Genomic DNA, 7,761 nt, shown 5'->3' on the forward strand with positions numbered 1-7,761 from the left:
TCTTTTTAACCAATGTTTTATATTGTATAGATTTTTATTTATAATTTTTGGTGATGTACATCAATGCAAAGTCCATTTTCTAATCCCCTCAGATTCCTGGGTATGAATCATAGATTATTTGTGTGTGTGTCCATTCCATTTTAGAGGCGCTACTACAACGGAAATATTATTACTTGGATGCTGCATCATATTTTCATGTATTCTGATAAAGTGAAACTCATAGCTGGCTAAAATAACCATACCCCCCACCCCCCAATCTACCCACTCCCCTTCTACTAGATGAACTAATGAACAATAAACGAGTTCTGTGTTAGCAAGCTAAATTAACTACAAATTTTCTTTCTCAGTATATCCATGTATATATTTCGTATTATTTCATTGTTTGTCCATTTTTAAAAACCCGGAAGGCAAGTAGGGATTGAATGGACTGTAAAGTGTAAATTATACTGGTACCCAACGTTTTATAATCACGTTTTCTCATTCGTTTGCTTGGACTTATAAATGTATTATTTTTGACAAAATCATACGTCATTTTTTTTGTAAAATTGTTAAATACAGAATACTGTTTAAAGGACATACCTAACCGTAATTGACGGACATACCGACTCTAATCATAGAAAAGCTCTGCTTTATTAAAAGTAAGGTTTCAAGTTCGACCCCTTGCTCAAATCAAAACCTCAACTTCTTTTCTATTATAAGAGTCGGTCCGTACGTCTGTAACAGTTAGCTCTTTTCGTTATCAGAATGTCCGTATGTCCATTTCAAACATGTTGATTTTCAAGTTTTTCAACATCAAATTTTTATGCATTATAATTATCTGAATGATATGATTTTTGGAATACAGATTCCTAGAACAACAATGTATAATGTTATTCAGTTCTGACACTCTACAGGTGTTAATGTTTGTTTGTCCTACTATTTCAGAGCTTCCCTTTCATGGATGTTGTCATTCTGTTTTTATAACTTTTATAAATGCTCAAATTAAAATTAAAATTTAGAAAGCGTAACAACTCTATAATCGTTACCAGAATGTCCGTACAACTATTTTAAACATTTTATTACTATTTTATTACATACAAAATGATATTTTATTTTTCTAAAAAAATAGCTGTTTTAAGGCATACAAAAATTATTGCATGAGAATACTGAAGGGGTTGGAAAGACAAAAGTATAAGTACAGATTCTATATATAACATATCTCCGCCCATTTCCCTATCCAATTTAAATTTTAGCTAACAAAAAATAGCTATTTGTTCTGAGCGGACGGAACGATCCTAATCATAGAAAGCTTCGCTTAAAAAAAAGCTTATTATATAAGTTTTACAAGCAGAGAATCAATACAAAACAAACAGATTCTATTTTTAAAAAAAGATTAATTTTGCAGATTTGTAATTGATTGCTTTCTACCCATTCCCTAGAAAGGTCCAAGTCATGCTCTAACTAAGGATCTCACTAACCGCTGAACCAATGAACAATAAAGCTTCTTAATTAAAAGTGAAAGTTAAATTTTGTTTCTTTTAACTTTTAAAACTGCTCATATTTAAACATCAAGTTGCTATTGTAAAGATTTATGGGAAGGGGTGTTAATTATATCTACTGCTGTTAAAAACAAAGCTTTTCTATAATTGGGGTTGGTTTCACGTCCGTCCGTCTGTACATCTAGAACTGATAGATTAAGAAAGTGGAACAACTTTATAATATTAACTTATAATTCTGTTTATACTTTATTCTGATTATTCAGTTCTGACAATCTACAAGTGTTACTGTTTGTTTGTACTACTGATTCGCTTTTATGGATGTTGTCATCCTTGTTGATAAACCCTCTGATTTCCTTTATTTGGCTAAAGTTAAACAGAGTTGCCCCCCCCCCCCATATCCAATTGAATATGATTTACTACTATTTTCTGCCAAAATAAAGGTAAAAGGTAAAACATGGACAATAATAGTTATTTCTTTCATTGTATTATAAACGGCTTTCCGCGGATATAGAATGTACAATTATAAGATTAAAACTAGGAAGTTTAAATATGAGCATTTATAGAAACAACAAGGATGACAACATCCATAAAAGCGAAGCGCTGAACTGGTAGGACAAACGGACATTAACACTTGTATAGTGTCAAAATTGAATAATCAGATTATAAATGTATAAGAGTCGATGTAAAATTGATTATAGAGTTGCTACGCTTTCTAAATCTTACCTAATTACTGCAGGAATCACTATGCAAAGTTTGAAATCGATAGAACAGTTCTAACATGCCTAAATTAACGAAAAAAGCTATCTGTTACGGACGGACGTACGGAGTGACGGACGGACGTATGGACGGATCGACCCTAATTATAGAAAAGCTTCGCTTTTAAAAATTAACTTTTATGTGAGACAATGTTAGATATACCTTTGTAAGAATGTGTTTCTAAGGACCAATTTTTAAAAGCGAAGCTTTTCTATAATCAAGGCCGCTCCGTCCTTTACTGATATCTCTTATCATAATTTTCTTTTCTATAATTGGGGTTGGTTGCACGTCCGTCCGTCTGTACATCTGGAACTGATAGATTTTTTAGAATTTAGGCATGTTAGTATTGTTCTATTGTACAATTTAGAAAGCATAGCAACTCCAAATATTCACTTATAATTTTGTTTTTACTTAAACATTTATATTCTGATTATTCAGTTATAACAACAGACAAAATACAAGTGTTAATGTTTGTTTGTACTACTATTTTGCTTTTAAGGAAGTTATCATCCTTGTTTTTTATCTCTCATTTTATTCTTAATCCTCTCCCTCTCCCATATGTTGACCCGTTTAAGATGACCCCTTCTTAAGTTACAGTGGAGTATTATCATAAGAACCTCATAAAAAGGAGGGAAATTTTAACTGAAGATAATTTTTTTTTCTGCAGTGCCGCTACTTTACAAATACGAACTGTAAAATTACAAGTCAAACAAGATAAAGTGGTTCTTTGACAATCACTATTTAATCTGGACAACATTTTGCTTCAGTAAACAATGTTTATACTTTATAATGACGTGCATATTAAGTAAATATTAAGTAAAAAAACCTTTCAGTGTTAAAAATCTTATCCATTATACAAATTTTATATCTATTTAAATTTTTTCATGTATATTTCAACAAAAAAAAACTTTAGCTAGAAAATTTTTTTTTTGATATGCGAAGGTTCCGTGATCATATGAACATGCTAATTTATTTGAGAAATCCAATATTTTTTAAAAAACTCAAATTGCCCAATAAAATTAAACGGTCTAGCTAAGTTTTTGAAAGGGATAATTAGTGATTTACAACGATATCCTGGCCGTATGAAAATGTATAGCTATTTCAATATTTATAATATTCCCATTTAACCCCTTTCTTTCACACGTTTAACCCCAGTATGAAAATTAGGGAATTTAGCAATATTTGGCACCAATTTTAATATTTTGAAGCCTTAAATTAGTTTTTGAAACTAACGATATGACTGGGCTGGCAGGTCAACTTTTGTCTAAATTGATGGGTAGGAAAAATTGAATTGTTGACCCCTCCGGACCAGTGTGCAATGGAATAGCACAGTTTGATTTAAGGCCAAAAGAAGGTTTATGTATATTTGTTTGGTTTGTGCATCTGGCCCAGTGGTTAAAAGAAAGATTTTTGGCAAAGTTCTGCAGTCTAAAAGCTACTTCCTTCTCGTACTTAAACCTGTAAGGAAGCACAAATCATTGATTGAGAAACAAACAAAGTGAATTATCACGCAATGTGCAGTTGTAATAAAAAAGAGAAGAAATTTCGACAAATGTCATTGCTTCTCAGTGCTGAATTCTTCTGCAGTATTACCAAGACTTAAAGAGGAAGGTGTCAGGAAACTGCAACTCGTCGACAGCAAGACGCCAAAGCTTCAATAAAGAAACCCTTCATCCATAAATAAAAACGGCTGACGCCTGGAGACTGATTCAATACTGAAAATAAACAACAATAAGTTAGTACAATCGATCTAAATGGATAAGACAATGGCAGATAAATTGATGTACATCCCCAATATTGATACACAAAATTACCCCTTCTGTAGATTACAATTAAAGGGGTTGAATTCTAAACTTTTCAAACCTTTCAAAATTCAATTGAAGTCCCCAAAGTTATTAAGCCAATCAATAAGAAAAAATTATTATAAAACTCTGGGGACTAATGTAATAAACAGCCCAATGTCGCCTCCCTCCCTGATGTTAATACTTGGATGTTGCATCAGATTTACATGAAAACTGATAAAGTGGTGCTCGCAGCTGTCTAAATTTTCAAAGGAGAACCATATCGGTCTAGCAGTTAGCGAGGACCTTCGGTATAAACAGACCTATTACTTTTATGAATTAATTTTTTTTATTAATCTTACCTTTTACTATTAAACATGACGGCAGTATAGGATTCACAAAGATCAACAAACGATTTCACAAGAAAGAGCCTCGCCTAAAATAATGGATTTATTATTACTTTGATGTTGCACCAGATTCTCATGTACTGAAATAAAGCGATACTAACAGCTTGCTAAAATTACAATACACCCATCCATTAATAATTTAAACTGACATGTCCAAACATCCGGGGAATTAAACTAATTAACAATAAACAGACAATCAACTCTTTCATTGCAAGACCTTTCTCTAGAAGTTCTTCATGTGCATGGTAATGAGATGCGCCTTTATATGGGGCAAGGCATTCTCCATACTCTGTCAATGTCACGCATCTGACAAAGCAGCAGTAGATACCATATCTAATAATAATACCTTGAATTTCTTCGTCGACTAGAAGGAGTTTCTCATCAGCCACAGATTCACAAGCGGACATCATCCAGCAGACATCAATCGGTTTCGAAGCCACACTAGAAAATACATATACTGTATACTATACTAGCTGCTTCGCCCCTAGCCTCTAGGGGCTTCGCCCTATATAGTTATGGGAAGTCAACCCTCCTTAATAGAAATATTCAAAAAAAATTATTCTTTGTTTAATTACTCTGTGGTAAAATTAAACCCAGGTTGTGCGCTTTATGCACAAAAAATTTAATTTGTACAAATTAAAAGCAGGTTGTTTGCCGTATACACAAAAATTTCAATTTGTAAAAATTAAACCTAGGTTGTTCGCATACACAAAAATTTAAATTAGGGGGGGGGGGATTCATGGGGGCTTAGCCCATGTTGCAGTGGGGTTCCCCCACCCCAATTACTGGTTTTTGTTAACAAAAAAATTAAAAATTTTGGAAGTGGGGATTTTTTTTTATTTTTTTTTGGGGGGGGGTTGGGGTGTACCACCCCCAAAGAAAATAGCTTAAAACCACCAGAGGAACAGTAGTTATATTCCCAGAAGGGTAGAGCCCAATTTGATCAGCAGTTACTGAGATTTTACAAAAAATGTAAAAAAAAATTTTGCGGGGTGGGTATTTTTTATTTTTGGGGGGGTTGGGGGTGTCCCACCCTTAAGAAAATAGCCTAAAACCACCACAGGACCAGTAGGTATATTCCCTGAAGAGTAGAATCCGATCGGTTCAGTGGTTACCGAGATCTTAAGGGACAGACAGACAGACGGACAGACGGACAGACAGACAGACAGACGGACAGACGGACAGAGGGACATACATCAAGCTACTTTGTATTATAGATTAACTAAAATTTTAAAAAATTTCGTATTCATTCCGAATCTAAACCGATTCTAATCCAGTGGATTAAAACCGGTTCTCATCCATACAAAAAAACTATGTCTAGCATCGTATTATAAACGGCTTTCCGTGGATATAAAAATGTACAATTATAAGATTAAAACCAGTTTTTTTAGCCCTGAGGTGCCGACCCTTTTCTAGGCTGCTGTAGATTAAAATTATTGCTTATTATTATTATTATAGGATAAACTTTGGATACCAGTGTAATTTACAGTCCAATGTCGAAAGAAATGTTTTTATAAATTAATCCTTTGACTGGTAAGCCATATTTAATGGCTAGAAATTGATCATCCAGAATGGCTTCCAAACTGATTAATATCCACTGGATTAAATACAGTACTAAGCCATACTGAAAATCATGTATAGCATCGTTTTACAGACAATTTTCCACGAATATTAAAATAAAAATCATGAAATTAGGAACAGTTTTGTTAGCATGGGACTTTGGCTGTTCGGAGCTTACAAAACTGGTTTCAATCTTATAATCTTACATTTTAATATCCGTAAAAAGCTGCATATAATAAAAATAACTATTAAAACTTACATAAAATTGAAGCAAGTCAGGATAATCTTTCTCACAAGTCTCTACAAGAAAATGTAACAACGTCTTGTTATCCCTGAAAAAAATAATAAATTATCTTTCATTGACCTATAACTAAAAATAATTTTTAGAAAACTAAAAGTAACAATCCATTATTTTTCATAATGCCTGATGCCTTCTGAACTTTACAAAAAAAACTACTGTTCTTTTGTGTAATGACAAACAAACCTTATGTCCTAGAATGATTAGTTGTGTCCTAGTTGAATTAGTTAAATGATTTTTAAATTGTAAGAATCATTGTTATAGCCCTAATATAGCCAATTTAGAGTTTTGTTAACTTACTTGGACGGACAGACATAAAATTATAATAACCATTCTTCTAGCCCAAAAGCCAATGTAAAAGTTCTTTTGTTAACTTATTTTGTCGGACAGAAGGACATGCAAACAGGCAGACATAAAAATGGACGGGCGGCAAAGAAGTGAAAACTAAATGCATTTTTCTCAAAGATTCTAAAGATGAAATGAACAATTCCCCCCCCCCCCCCTTTTTCTTTCTTTAAATATGTCAATAATATGAAAAAAGACCTGAACCCGGAGCCTGATTTCAAAATTTTCTTCAAATTAGTGTAAACAATCCATAAAGTAGTAACTTTTCTTAAATAAGTTTTGTTATAACTTAATTTTTTTTTACCTGTCCAGAATCCACCTGGAGGCCTGCAGTACCTGAACCTGTAGGCCAAATCCAATTTTTTTTTAAAATATGAAAACTACATCCCATAAGGAAATATTTTTGAAATTAACCTATCCTCTCACTCCAAAGACAAAGCCTAATATCACTGTATACGCAAAAGTGTCAGAACTTATCCCCCCTTATTCATTCTGTTAATAGACAAAAATATATCTGAAAAAAATACTGCATAACATAAAGGGAAATAAAGTCAGGCGCGAAGCGCCAAAAAAAATCTGACATGAACTACTTGAAAAAACATCTTATTTATGCAAAATTGTTTGGAATTTAAGAAATACTGAATCATGTAAAGAAGCTGTATCAACTTTTTTGCTTTTTATTTAAGATAGCTAGCCAGTTCTTTCAGTAAGTAGTAGATGTAAAATTTTTCATAGAATTCAGATATGCAATCGGTATTTTTGTAGACCTCTTATTTTTTAAGTAATTTGAGTTTTAAAAAAAAATAATTAAGTCGGTTTTAAGGTACTAAAACGCAACAAAATAAAAGAAGACAATGGCCAGTATGAACAAAAATAGTAAGATCTTTAATTTGACACCTTACTTTTAAAATTCTGTTGAGTAATTATTGAAAAAATCTATTTTTTTAACCTCGGTTTAATAAAAACTTTAGACCTAAATATTGTCTCAAACAGACATAAAACACATGGGTTCATATATACCTTTAGAATCAGAAAAATATTACGAATCCATTCTAAGCAAAATTGAAAAAGTTTTAAAAAATTGTAATAAAAAATAAAAAAAATAAAAAGTTTATTTTAAGAATTGTAACTACTAA

General features: G+C 32.2%; 1 long non-coding RNA gene across 1 annotated transcript; it reads right to left on the reverse strand.

The window, feature by feature from the left end:
* Nucleotides 1-3,556: 3,556 nt before the first annotated feature.
* LOC145318066 (uncharacterized) lies at nt 3,557-7,260 on the reverse strand. Its single transcript, XR_013879199.1, has 4 exons — nt 6,242-7,260; nt 4,769-4,863; nt 4,378-4,451; nt 3,557-3,949 (listed from the first exon to the last, which is right to left on the reverse strand). It is a non-coding gene; the product is annotated as an uncharacterized LOC145318066 (long non-coding RNA).
* Nucleotides 7,261-7,761: the final 501 nt, after the last annotated feature.

This window comes from Acartia tonsa, chromosome 4 (genome assembly GCF_053477335.1).
Source record: "Acartia tonsa isolate MP-2025a chromosome 4, ASM5347733v1, whole genome shotgun sequence".
Taxonomy (NCBI): domain Eukaryota; kingdom Metazoa; phylum Arthropoda; class Copepoda; order Calanoida; family Acartiidae; genus Acartia; species Acartia tonsa.